At 37.8% G+C, this 14,134-nt stretch overlaps 1 protein-coding gene across 4 annotated transcripts in view; it reads right to left on the reverse strand.

Annotated features, from left to right (window-relative positions):
• Positions 1–14,134, reverse strand: part of LOC108971377 (loricrin) — a 72,069-nt gene that overhangs the window by 42,620 nt on the left and 15,315 nt on the right. For 2 of the 4 annotated variants that reach the window (XM_018937388.1, XM_018937386.1), the window contains one exon: positions 4,833–4,887. The exons of the other annotated variants lie outside the window; for them this stretch is intronic. The gene's annotated coding sequence lies outside the window, so the exon portion shown is untranslated. The remainder of the gene's footprint in view (positions 1–4,832; positions 4,888–14,134) is intronic. 4 annotated transcript variants of the gene reach the window in all.

A 14,134-nucleotide genomic window follows, 5' to 3' on the forward strand; every position in this document is an offset into this window, starting at 1 on the left:
ATAATGCTTGTGTAGCGTACAGCGCATACGTGCAACACACGCCCTGCCAAAAAAGTTTTGATTTTTTTTTTGACGGCGCGTTGTGATCACTCGCTGATTGTGCTGCTTGTTGCACCGCTGTTTCTGCTTTGTGTGCGGTAATGCAGTCGCAATTGTTGTTGCCACATGCCACACGCTGATGCCGCACACTGTGCGCGCTGCACGGATCAATGCGCGAAAGCAAATTACTTTTTGTTGCATGTCCGTGAAAATTAATTTGTCGCCGATTATTTATTGCTTTTCGATATTGTCTGTGCAGCGCATGTGTGTGAGTGCTTGTGTGTTGGTGAAGGTGCATGGAATATGAATTCCGCTTATTTGTGTGTGACAGTGTGTGTCTTTATTTGACGCTTTCATTAATTACAAGCGTTGCCATCAAAATACTTTGCAGACATTATTTTATATCTATATATATATATATATATGTATATAAAAGTATATAGATATATATTCTGTTATATATAAAATATTAAAWATTTAAAATAAAGSCGTAAAAATTTGAAAATGMGTTGTGGCTTGTTTAATTCGAATTTCTGTACTCACAAAAGCAACAAAAAATAAATTTAAAAAAGTGGCAGTGGCCTTTTATATTCCCTGTCATGCCCTGCCTCGCTTAATATATATACAAATATGTATAACACAAACCTACCAAAGCTAACCGTCGTCACACACGCTGCACAAACACAATGCCGCAGTTTGCGCTCTCTTTGCTGTGCCTCTTCCATGTACCGTTTGCTGTGTTGTGCCGCCTAAAATTATACCACATAAAATTTAATCATATTTTGTTTACTCGGCCCTTTCGGTGTTTGTGCTCGGCTGCCATTTTGCCAGTTTCATTGCTCCAGCCACTGTGCATTTCGGTTCGCCGCAGTCATGTTTACAGTGCCACATTCCTTTTCATCAGCTTCTGTTTTCATGAAACCCGTTTTACTAGCTTTATATTTCTCTATTTACTTAGTGGCTGTTGGAATGCTTTGCAACATGCCGCGCGTGCACGTGTATGAGGTCACACATGAGCAGAACTATTCATGCGTCCCCTAAAAAATGGCTTTTTATCTGTCTTTAATGAAGCGATTTATTCTATCTGATTTACCCTTGTATCCTTTTAAACAGAATTTTATTTTATTATTTTTCATATGTTTTTATTATATGTTTGCTGTTGCCTCTACTTTTCTAGCTGTTTAGCTTCTGTATATGTTTTTTATATTTTGTTTGGTGACTAGTTTCAATGGACATAAAAGTGTTCATTTACCATTTTCATGCTAGTTTGGAGATAAAGGGGACCGTTCGTTCCACACAAACAGCTGCAAAGTGGTATGAGTTGTTATTTTTGATAACGGGTTTTTTAATAAGAGCCTCTGAAAGTCCACGCCATGTCATTAAGTATGGGCTCAATTTAAACTACTCAACCATGAACACGCTTGCCGAAGTCCAGACGCTGAACCCGACGAAGAAATAACTGACCGTTCTTTGATGAGATGATCTCTTGTCGCTGATATTTGCATAAGCAGTTAGCTGGGTGCTCTTTGGCGCTTGGTGCAGAACGATCCTATATCTAGATATTTCGTGTAGAAAGGTTCGAAAAAGCACGCCGGTATCTGCCTATGTAAAAATCAATCAGGGACCATCTCGCCAAAAACAATGTCAGAAAATTAAAAAAAAAATAAAAAAAAAAAAAAAAAAAAAAAAAAAAAAAAAAAAAAAAAAAAAAAAAAAAAAAAAACAAAAAAAAAAAAAAAATGCAGATCATTGCCATGAAATCATTACCTTAAAAGCATATTTTTATTCTAGTTCCAGGGTTTTTTATTTCATTTTTTTTAATCTATTATACGAAACCGAAAAGTTCATTGCCGAAGAATTTTACTGCAATATCTAAAAACCTTAGTATACAAATAACAAACATAAATATATATAACATTCTAATTTTATGTGAGTATCTGCAAATAAAACATTTTCATTCCTTATTTATTCAGGTTGCTTTTCAACGATCTTGCCACGTCGGAGCACGTCATTACGATCAGCAAGCTAATCTTCGTTTCCGTACAACCAAATCATTTTTAACACAATAAATGATATCGGAGATCTTCGCAAAATCCAATGACGGCTTCACCAGGCGATCCTGGCCACGGAGTGCATGCGATAGTCTGCTGAGCGTATGGGTGGCTAAAGTCTGTCGGTAGGAAAGCAAAGTCAACAGCATACATGTGGCAACTGCAACGTTTAACCATTGTATTCCTTTAAACTCCTTCTTTGCCACAATTGTGCCGTTTGGTCCGAGCATAACTATGTTTTCAGTGGAGGCTGCTGCAATGAGCGCTCGATATTTTTCCGCGAACCTGCTTCGTTCATTTTTTATTGCGCTTAATTGCAAATCGTTTTCGTTTATACGGGCTTCGTATTCGCGGCGACATATCAACTCGTTTCTAGTTATGAAGTGGCTATCAAACGTGCTTCCTGTACATGGCGACCTACCAACAGAGTTCTAGTACGTGGGATTTTCACTTTTGCTAACTTGATGATATTTTCAACATGTGAATTCGTGAGATGTTGATACGTTAGAAGATTTGGCGAGTATGTGAGTGCCATGCAAAGGACTTCAGGTTTTATGCTTTGCAAATAGGTCGAACGTACGAATAGAATGATCTTCCCCTATGAGTTGTTCCAGTCTGGCTGAACGATTGATTGATGATTTGGGAAAAACAGGGAGACCTTAGCTTGGGAAGTTTTCATGCATCCACCTGTTAATGCTGTTTATTTCGGTCAATGCGAAATTCTCTTAATGGAGTAAAGTTGGCTCTCCTATTTTCAACAAAATTATTAATGCTTTATGTTTCATCCAGCAAAGCATAGGTTAACCTAACCTCTTCCAAGAAGTTTGCTTTTTTGATGAAGGAACTGGTGTAGAAACATGGTGATGGGCACTGTCTTGTATCCGTTTTGTTAACACGACATACAAATGTTACCAAACCAACGCATATACAGTATTTATGGAGATATATTCTGTAGATTGTCTTTAAAAATTACGGAAATTTCAAGAGATACAGGCGAACGTTGGTTAAAAAATTCTCTGAAAATTATTCTGAAATAATATAACAACGGTAGGAGCTAAGAATTAAATAATATCGAAATGACTCTGTGTTTTTTTTTTTTTTTTGTAATTTTTTTGTTGTTTGTTTACAAAACGAAAATACACGAATTTAATCCTCACAAGGACTCCGTATGAAATCGTGCCCATTCAGCAACGCCGCTCAAGCAGCTACAAATAATTTTCCGAGTGACTTTTACTTTTTTTACTATTGCATACATTTTTCCAGTCTTCTAAGTACTCACATAATTATCACTAACTACACATACATTTCGCATATGCGGCTTTTCATGCGAAGAATCACAAGAATCACAGCACAAAACATACAAAAGCGCCATGTAACTACTCTCTTGAGTGTAATTAACATTAAGAGCTTTAGATAAGATTAGTTGAGGTAGTTGAGTCTTCTCCAGAATATAAATGCGCATTCATACTAATGCGCCGCGCAGGCAGTCAACGACACAGACACACACACATAAATAAATAAATATTGCGCATGCAGGTTGTTGGTTGCGGAATCCATCTCGGCATCTAATGCCTAAAAGTATGCAATCGTCGTGGCGGCCTGCGAGCGCAGCTTATTAAATGCTGACGAGTTTTCGTCGAGCGCACTCTGCCGTTTCGGCTACGCGGTCTAAGCGGTTTCACTGCTCACACATGCGCTGATGTATTCGTGTGTGTGTGTGTGTGTGCGCATCCGAGTGTGTTGGTGTGTGCGGAGGCTGTTTATGCGCCCACCTATTCAAATGAATGCTTTCAACGCATTCTCTAACAGCCTTAAAAGCTGCATTTATGCCTGTGAATATGCATGCATGTGTGTGTGGATGTGGGTGTGTATGTGCGCTGTGCAAAGCGTGCAACGAGCTAAACGCTGTTGATTCTATGGCATTCATTTGCTTGCTTCTCTACACGGCACAAATGCGGAAACGTTTGTTTGCTCTTCTTCTGTGGAGAAGCCTGTTTGTGTGGTGCGCCTATGCATATGCAATAAATTGTTGTAAATTAATTTATTCAACTTCTAAATGAATTGCTTTTTTGCAGCGTCTCTTGGTGTTGTTGTAGCTGCCAGTTGTTCATGTGTGCCCACTTGCACACACATGCACACATACATATGTGTAAATTTGCACTTGTATAGACTTGCTCGCCTAAAAGCGCAATATGTTGATGTAATAAATATGCAAATTGACACAAGTCGGTGTCGTTCGGCTCGGCTCGGCTGGCGGCCAAGGAGCGCGGCGTGCTGCTACGAGTGTTTGCATGTTGCGGCAGCTGTTGCCTTAAAGCCGTCGGGCGAGTGATACTTTAATTGCCAGTGTGATTTTCTCGAGCGATTCTCAGTTATTTAGTGCAACAAACATAATATAAAATAGTCACTGCATTGTTGCAGTATTTAGTGCTGTTATCAATTATCAGCTCTTTACAGCATGTGCAGTGAGCATTTTAAATTGAGTTGTCTGAAATTTAATTAAACTTTACAAAAGCCGATTGCCTGTCAAAAGTGAAATGTTGACTTATCCTGACTCGACTGCAGCATAAATGGATTTGACAAGCTCTTGCCATGAATATCTCACTTAAAATTGTTTATATTTATAATATTTGTGATAAAAGCTTTTAATAAATTTCATATAACACTGCAAAATCTGCTTTTAACAAGCTTAAATAGATTATAGACGATTCTGTTTGAATAGATTTATTAAAAATCACTTACCTCAACTTGGAATTCGCTTGTCAATATTTCTTAGTTAAGCGGCTAATGGTTTAAGCTGCAAGAAAAGATTTTGTATTGTTAGGAATTTCAAAATTATTCCGTTCAAGAGCGTTGATTCTATGAATTTGAAATGATGTTTCTCAACACTAAGCAAAGAAAAGTCCCCAAATGTAAGATTTAATATAAGCTTAATCTGTACAATTTTGCTTTCACACTTGAGAAAGGCGGGACTTGAGCATTGTCGCGGAGGATATTTTATATAAGAGTTCAACTTCAGGGCAGACTTCTTCAGAAAGTGAAAAAACTTAAGACCTGATTAAGAATATGAGTATGTATGCTCTTTTTTGAAAAGAAAAATCAGATGATAAAAAAGTACCCGGAAATTGTAAATAAAACACAAAATGTTTCATTATTCATCTACCTTCAAAATAATAAAACTAGAGAACACTTATGCCAAAAATTTTTCCAATCCTCGAAACTCTTTTCATAAGCGCTTTTTTTTTTTGTTTTATCTCATCGATCGTCTTCAAACAGGTTAAACAGAACATCAATTTGTCTGTAAGGGGAACAAGAAAAAATCACCCTGAGCCATATCTGGTGAATACGGTGGTTGATCGATAGTATGTTTTTGGCTTTAAATTCGGTCACAATCGTAGTTCGATGCATTTCTCTTTCAGAATTCCTTCCGTTTTCGACAGATGTTCTCTCGAAAATGCCTCCAAACGTCGAAGTACAACCCTTTATTGACCTTCTGGATCAAATGCATGATGTATGGTTCCACGAATATCGAAAAAAAAAAATAAAAAAAAATAAAAAATGAGCATAACTTCAATTGTTGGGCGGCTTTGGCACGGTTTTTTTTTTTTKGTTTTTKTTKTTTTGTTGTTTCGACTTGTTTTTTTCTACATTTCGATAATGTTTGCCTTTTTTGCATTTTAAACTAATAAACCCATGCCTCATAGGCAGTTATAATGCTCTCCATGAATGTAAGATCAGTGCAAAATCAAGCATGTCCAAAGAGGCCTAATTACAGTACGCTTCAAAAAAAAACTCCCGACCGTCTTTCAAGGCTTTGTCATACTCGTAGGTTCGTGTTTTTGATAAAACTGAATAATCGTAAGCCATTTTATACAAAATTTGAGTATTCTATGTGCGATATTTTTATCCAATGTAAAAATCGCAAATCACTAACGACTCGAGCATCTGCTGTAAATAAACTGGTCGAGAGATCACGCTCATATTTGGAATAATAATTAAGGACAGTCCTAAAACGATTTTTTTTATTGAGTTATATGATTCAAAAGCAAAAATAAAATTGTTGAATTTCAACTCTTAATAGCTTCTAAACTATTAGATTCACGAAAAAAATTGTAAATGACCTTTTTGTAAAGCATTTTAAATTCCTACAAAATCTGTAAAACCAGATATTATTTCAAGTAGTTGGAAGCGAAATATTTTTCTGGTAATAAGAAAAACAAATATGAAACTTACAATTAACAGCTCATACTTGGAGAGGCATTCTAGAGGTGTCTAAGAGTCTATTTTCGCAGCACCAAGCGAAGGAAGGTATTCTTTTTTTTGATCCACCCGGAGAGTTTTGTTATTTAACTACTTACATAGAATAAGCCAAAGAAGAAATAATTTGAACTAGTCTTGTTCACAGAAAATACCGTAAATAAAATAAAAATAAAGAAATTGTACTTTATTAACAAATCGTACTGAAGTTATCTTAAGTTTCTGTCAAACATGTTACTTGTATGAATTCCTTTGTTACTATTTTATTTAAAACAGAATCCGTTGTGGTTTACTTGAGTACCTGACTACGAACTCCTAACCTCACGATGCTTTCTGTTGCTAGAAGCACGTAGATCAATACAATGCGTTGATCAGCGCCCCAAAGCATAAATGCATTTTGCACTTATACCTTGGCTCCAATTGGTCGGATTCGAGGCCCATCTAAAACCTCTGCCGTACTCTGGGTCCGGCACCCGGCCGCATGCGACTCCACATTGGACACATGCCCTTCCTGCATTTAGGTTTAAACCACAGCCACCACGAATCTCCACAAAGGACCAAACCCAATGAGCCGATTGGAGTTACCTCCAAGGGTTAACTGCTTCCCGTGGTACCAGGTTATAGTCTTTGGTGTGACTTTGTAGCTTTTGCTAYTACCAGTTGAGTGCCCAAAAACTCAATGACTGGTTGCATTTGTCGCTGTGAAAAATGCTTTATATTTTGTGATATTTGACTGCCAGCAGAATATTATAGCACTTTTTTGACTTAGATCACGTTGACATTCAAACGAAGACCTGTAAATGTCAGACATAGTGCATGTGGCTTTTAGTCGCCTCTTACGACAGGCATGCCTTGCCGCGGGTATATTCGCATTCCCCTCGAATCCAGAGGGTGCCCCCTACGCGCGGAGGGGAAAACAGTTCGCATGTGCTTTGCTATCACATGAATCAACAATAATTTCTGCTTATCGGCGCTTCGCAATCGCAATCTAAGCTCATATTTTACCACAAAGTTTATAGCGTTAATATTTCCCCAGCACTTTCACCGCAGCACTACCACACACTTAGCCACACAGTGGCATGAAGCATTCACTACAGAGTTTCCTACCCAATTCATAAATATTACAGCCAGTATTTGTTGGCATTGTTGGCCTTTCCCCAGTCCCGCTGGTGCTGCTCTGGTTCGCTGCGTAATTGCCCCAACAATATTGCCGCAGTGTTGATTTTTGCACTGTTCTACTCCACTTTCAATTCCGCTGAGGTTGCCACTCAGTTCACTCGCTCATTCTCCTCACACGGCCCCACTCGCTCTACCCATGCCTGCAACGAAGTTGTGTTGCTGGCATGCCACGTCATCGGCGAGGCGACGGCCAGCAGCGCTTAACAAATACAAATACAATAATAACTAGCAATGACTAAAACAATGGTCAATTGGTGGCGCTTCACCACTTGTGCGCTTGTTGCTCTCATTATTCCGTGTAGCGCCTGCAACAACAACAAGAGTAGCTGCAGCGTCGCTTTTTGTCGCCACTTTTACCATATTTCTGTTTAAGCGTATTCTTTGCCACTCGCTTCATCCTTGTTCTAATGGCCGCGTTCGCAGCAGAAACAGAGGACAAATGAAAATTGCAGCAACAAAAATAGTGGAAAAAAATACAGAAAAGGAATGAAGTAGCGTAATGAATAGCCATGGCGGCAGAAATGAATTTATTGTTTTTATCGTCGCGCCATTTCCAGTCCCACCGCTTGCCCCTGGCCCGACTGAGTCGAGCACGAAAGTGATGTCACCTTTGCCAAGGGCGTACAAGTGGTCAGTAACACCACGAACTGTAAAATACTGAAGTGGCGGCGAGGCGACGGGGCAGGGCGCTCACTGTGTCCTCAAAGAATTGCATGTGAAAGAGAAATGCCCAAAACAGAAAAGGCATTTGTGGCTGGGGATGGGATCGCACCCTGCATCAATAACCTGTTAATTGGGGCTGCGAGGTTGTGATGTGTTCAGTTCAATTGATAAATGCTTGCTACGAATGTAGCGACGTGACAATAAGACTTTTATTTAAAATAAATGGTTTATTGCATTAATTTATATATTTAGTTACGATTTATAATAAGCTTATACATTTTGAGCGATTTGGAAAGTTTTTTCTTCTTCTTTACGTTATTATAGCGGAGTCAGTAACAGCGCGTCAATCGTTTTATCTTTTTGCAAAGTGGCGCTGATTGGAGATTCCAATCGAATGCAGGTCCTTCTCCACCTGGTCCTTCCAACGGAGTGGAGGCCATACTCTTCCTCTGCTTCCCCCGGTGGGTTCTGCGTCGAAAACTTTCAGAGCTGGAGAGTTACGAGCCTGACCTTATTGTTGGTGTTATACGACCTCAATGTTATGACGATCAACAGTGACGTGGGAGTCTAGACGCAAGTGCGGCGACTGTTTCTTTGATGATAGGAAATTGGATTACCGATACCCCCGAAAATAGTAGTTATTTTATGTTCAGTAGAAAATATATGCACAAGAGATGATGAAGAGTTGAATTATTGAAATTCGGGGGCAACTACATATGTCATTTCGGAATTCAATGGACACGCGAATATTCATATTTCCACTGTATAAAACCGGTTTTGTTGGACAGAAAAAGTGAAGATGAGTTGGCTTGTTTTGAATTTTTCCCTTTCAGAGCCCATTCTGGACCTGTTCAGCTAGGCCATAATTTAAAATTATCTTTCTTTCGAGATCTACACTTTATTTCTGAGAATTTATTCTAAGCATTTACATAACTGTATTCGGCTATGCCTCTGTATACACGCAAACGGATCTTTCAGTTTTGACATAGAATATGAAACTTTCCTCACGTTCTTTTCTACTTAAGAATCTGATAATTTTTTGGAACCACCGATATCGGACCTTTATAGCATATAGCTACCATACAGACTCGAGTATCGAAATCAAGTATTTGTATGGCAATTTTTTTTATTTAATTGTCGTGATGTCTTCACCAAATTTGACATGAGTTATTGTCTCAATCAATGGTGCAATCTTCGAGAAAATTGTCCAGATCGGATGACTATAGCATATAGCTGCCACACAAACTGTTCAACCAAAGTCAATTTCATGTATCGAAAACTATTTGATTTGTTAAGTTATCTTCACGAAATTTGGCGCAGATATCCAAATCCAAATCGAACCACTGTAGTAGGTAGCTGCCATTCAAACTCTCTAATCAAAATCCAGTTAAAAATATTTTTCTATCTTTTATGCTAGAAGAAATACGCTGTGCACTTTCGCTGCAGCCGAAGTTGAAATTTTTTTCATTTATCAGACTTTCATCACACTCAGCCCACTGTGCGCGTTGCCATTGACGACGTTCAGTCAACCGTAAGCCACAAAAAAGTTTTAATTATTTTGCATGCGAACAATTTGCCATGCAATTTGACTTTGCACTATAATCGCAACAAGAACAACAAMAACAACAGCAATAATGGTAGTAACAATAACAACAAAAATACCGTAATAACCAGTAAGTCAAAACAATGGAGGCGCCAATGTAAAACAAAACTGGAAACTATGATGAAGATAACAATTTTGCCCCAACTATGCGCTTGGTTTTGTTGTTGTTGTTGCTGCTGTTGTTGTTACACTTGCCGTTGGAAAGTTTCGCCTTGCACTGCGGTTATGCCACAACAATTCCAGCAATACAGTGGACAACTGCCAGGAAACAGAAATTGTTGGCAACACTTAACACGCCAAGCGCCATCAGCAAGCKGTCATCAATGAAGCCAACAACAACAACAACAACTGTGCAAGCATAGAAACCACTTTTGTTGTGAGCAGGGGAACGTTAGCGCGAGAGGGTGTGGCACGTATGAAAGTTAGAAGCGGCTTGGCGGTCTTTCCAAGGGGCGGCGGGTGCATGAGGCGATTGTTGTCGCCACACCACTCAACCTAACAACAGCAAATACACATCCATGTAAATATGTATGCGTTGCAAACAAAAAGTGCACGTACTAAGTTCTTGCAACATGCCACATTTGTGTGTTTGTGTTTGTGTATTTGTTTGTCCTTTTGACACAACGATCTGGGTTATTGGAACAGGAAGGTGAGACCAACAAATATGCAAGGCAACAACAACAACAACACAGCAAAGCAAAACAAAGCAGCGAAACGGCAATCGGTTGTTGGCCATTGAAAATCACTTCCATTTGACTGTGAATATTCATTTGTCGGTGTTACTATTCACAAACAAATACACACACACACACATGTACATACATGCAGGTTTCGATTTCAAAACTTTGAATGCATAACTTTTTGCAATGCAAATAACTGATTTTTCAAGCGGCGGAAAGGATTTATTAGCAAGTGCAATGCATCCCTGCCGCCAATTCTATTTTTCAACCGGCAAATCATCCATTCATTTATTCACAGAAATTTGCATGGAAATCCCCGCTTTATTGGCGAAAACTGCGCGAAAGTGAAAGCTGAAATAACACCCACACAAACGATCAATCGAACAGCGCAGCGTTTGAGCAGTGAAGGTGTGAAGGCAGAAGTGTGTCGTTTGGCGAAAATAAATAATATTTTGGCCACTTTTGACGCTGTGGCGCTTGGACAAATTTCATTTTTCGATATGAGTCAGCAACATCTGCGCAACTGTCACGGGCGACGGCTGCTGCTGACACACGGCCGATAAGCGTTCGCATTCACAAACGATCTGAGCAATGCTTTGTTCAATGTTGACCTCATTGCGCTCGAATGTAATTGCCTCTTGTGCAAAACAATTAAGTGTTTTTGTGCGAAAATAATAAAAAAAAGTACTTATTTCTACTTTTCATCCAAACATAGTTGAAGTGTGTTAGAAAACCCCTTTAGTTGCAATTTGTAATGGAGTTAACTCCAATTTTATTTATCACTAAATCTTAAGAGATTCATCTGGAATATTTTATTCTCGTTCAGTGCTAATTATTACTCTCTTGACTTTTACGAATTTTATTTACACGCTCTCAGAGCAAGTGCAGGCAATTGAGAGCACTTTGTAAAATATACTCCGTTAGACAAATATAAGAGTACAGAGAACACACAGTGTCGCTTTTAGACTCTTTGCTCAGCGCAAAAAGTGATCGCTTTATAAAATGCGGAGCGTTGTTGCGTATAACTGTAGTTTTATATGCGCACAAGTTGATTTATTTTATAATATGTATGTGTACATACATATGTGGGCAGACATATTTTTAGCTATCATAGCAACGTGGAACTGAATACAAAGGTGCTTCCAATCAATGCAAAAATGCAATTCCAATCTCCGATTTAGCCGGAAGACCTTGAAATTCACAAATATAAACATATATGTATACATATTTACGGATGAATATACATATATGTCCATCCGTCGTTTTATATAAAGGTTTTGCATTGTAAGTTAAGTTCTATATAATATAAATATAAACGTCATGTATTAACCTCAAATAATAGACGCTTTCGGTAGTAAATTTTATACACTGCACGAGTATAAACCTGTGTGTGTTCCTTCGTAATGAAACCAGTTTCTGTTGAAGCTCGAACAGACGTTTCGTGTGACTTGTGATTCCCCAGCTGTTCATGACGGCTTTTGTGTTTATTGAATGTCAATGAGGCTTTAGTTATAGAGGGTTAATTTTTAGCTTGATTTTAAATTTTTCAAAGAAAATTTTTATGAAATAAATTTTCATTTCTTCTAAGGCGTTTGATGATAAGCAATATGCTCATTTTCGAAAATGTAAAACACACTCCAACATACGGCGCTGAAGTAGATATACTCGTATCTCTTAAAATCGTAAAATATTTACATTTCGATTTACTACTATGAGCAAAAAATAGTAACAATTTGCTCACAATTTCAACATTTTTAATTTATTCTTCAAACACTATATCGGCCAACTCAAAGTAATCCCTTTTGGTACTTTTGCCAACGATTTTTCCAATCATCGAAGCAGTTGATAAAGTCATTTTCGGAATAAAGCACGTTGTGATTCACATGCAATGTCTTCAATTGACTCAAATCGGTTTCACTTGAGCAGTAGCTTAAGTTTACTGATTAGTCAGAATAAAATGGTTTCCCATCGGCTTTGCCACGATATTCGGTCGATTGATCGTGTGTTGCCAGGTTGTAAGCATAGATCCAAGACACATCACCAGTAATAATAAGGTATAACCGTTCTTTCACTTTTCTTAGAGCTTTATGACCTTTGAAAATAGCTTTTACGATCCTTCGGATATGCCAACGATGTCTGTAAGATCTCTGTCTGTTAATCGCCGATTCTCAAGCACTAATTCCTTTATTATATTGACATGTGGATTATCAGTTGATGTTGTACATCTTACACGTGGATCGTTATCAAAGTGTTCTCGAGCCTCTTTGTGTAATTTGTAGCAATCATAAACATTTGCTCTCGCCAAACAATTATCATCCAAGCTCTTTTCCAACGTTCTGAATGTTTCGGCGCCAGAAATTTAATGGAACTTCTTTCTTGAATAGTCTCATTCATCGAAAAAATCGCTGTATGCACTTTATGTAGTTTAGAAAGACAGCGCATACTAAATACTAATGATTATTTTGATGTGATATGATATTTGGCGTAGATAGCAATAACAATCATATCAACCTGGGAAGCAAATATTTCGAATAATAGATTTTCGCGCGAAGTTTTAATTAAAAAGTCTTACTATTTTTTGTGCACAGTTGTAAGTTCAAAACTAGCCAAGTATTAGATTTTTAAGCCAAATTGTGAGTTTTTACGCGATTGGCAATTCCATTGGTTTGTTAAATTTCTTTTGTATGAGGAGTCTTGAAGCAACTTGAGCTTGATGGCAGAGTTCGATACGCCTTTTGCTTGGAATATTGGGTTATTCTGTATTGAATAATATTGGGTAACATTAGAAGTGAGCGCATACTTTTCATCAGCTCAATGTTTAGTGGTGAAGGCCCTAATTTGTATTTATTTGTGTACGATGCTGAGTCTGATTTTGAAATATCGTTTTGGAATTATGCACAGGTTATTTTCTAGTCAATTCGCTACTCATTTAAGGGAACTACTAATAATATGGTATTTAGCTGCCATACAATCGGAACTATCGGAGTGAAGTTGTTGTAGTATGGAAAACCTTTTCATTTTATTAGATATCTTCGTGAAATTTGGATTAGAATATTGCTCAGATCAATCCATAGCATATAGCTGCCATGCAAACTGAATGATCAATTCAAATTCTTGTACGAAAACTATATACTTATATATAAAAATTACGTGCCACGTTGTTTATTCGCGATGGAGTCCTAAACTACTGAAACGATTATAGGAAAATTAACACACTGTGTCCAGTTTGAACCAACATAGAAGATAGGAAAATGAATAATAGTGTAAAATGTACACCACAGCAATGCGTGGCCGGGTCCACTAGTATAAAACAGAGATAAGGATATGTAGTAGATAAAACAACAGAAGGAAAGCATTAAATGTTGCTACTTGCAATAATCAGGCTTCAACGCCGCATATAATTAAATTTTTAATTTATTTGGGAATTATGAGATTTTTTTAAAATCTTTTAAAAGAAATATTTATATGGCAGAAGTGTCATATAAGATGCATATTTAGGGTATTCACACACACACAATATCGCCGACAACCGTTAACTCCAAAAACTTTCTATAATAAATTTGAGTACTTAACTAATTCACTTGAAAATTACATCCATCTTATAAAGATGCCCCAGAGATTAACAACGAAAGTTCGTTCAGATTAACTTTTCCTCTTCAACT

The sequence above is a fragment of the Bactrocera latifrons genome, unplaced genomic scaffold, assembly GCF_001853355.1.
Source record: "Bactrocera latifrons isolate USDA-ARS-PBARC rearing strain unplaced genomic scaffold, ASM185335v1 scaffold_34, whole genome shotgun sequence".
NCBI lineage: Eukaryota > Metazoa > Arthropoda > Insecta > Diptera > Tephritidae > Bactrocera > Bactrocera latifrons.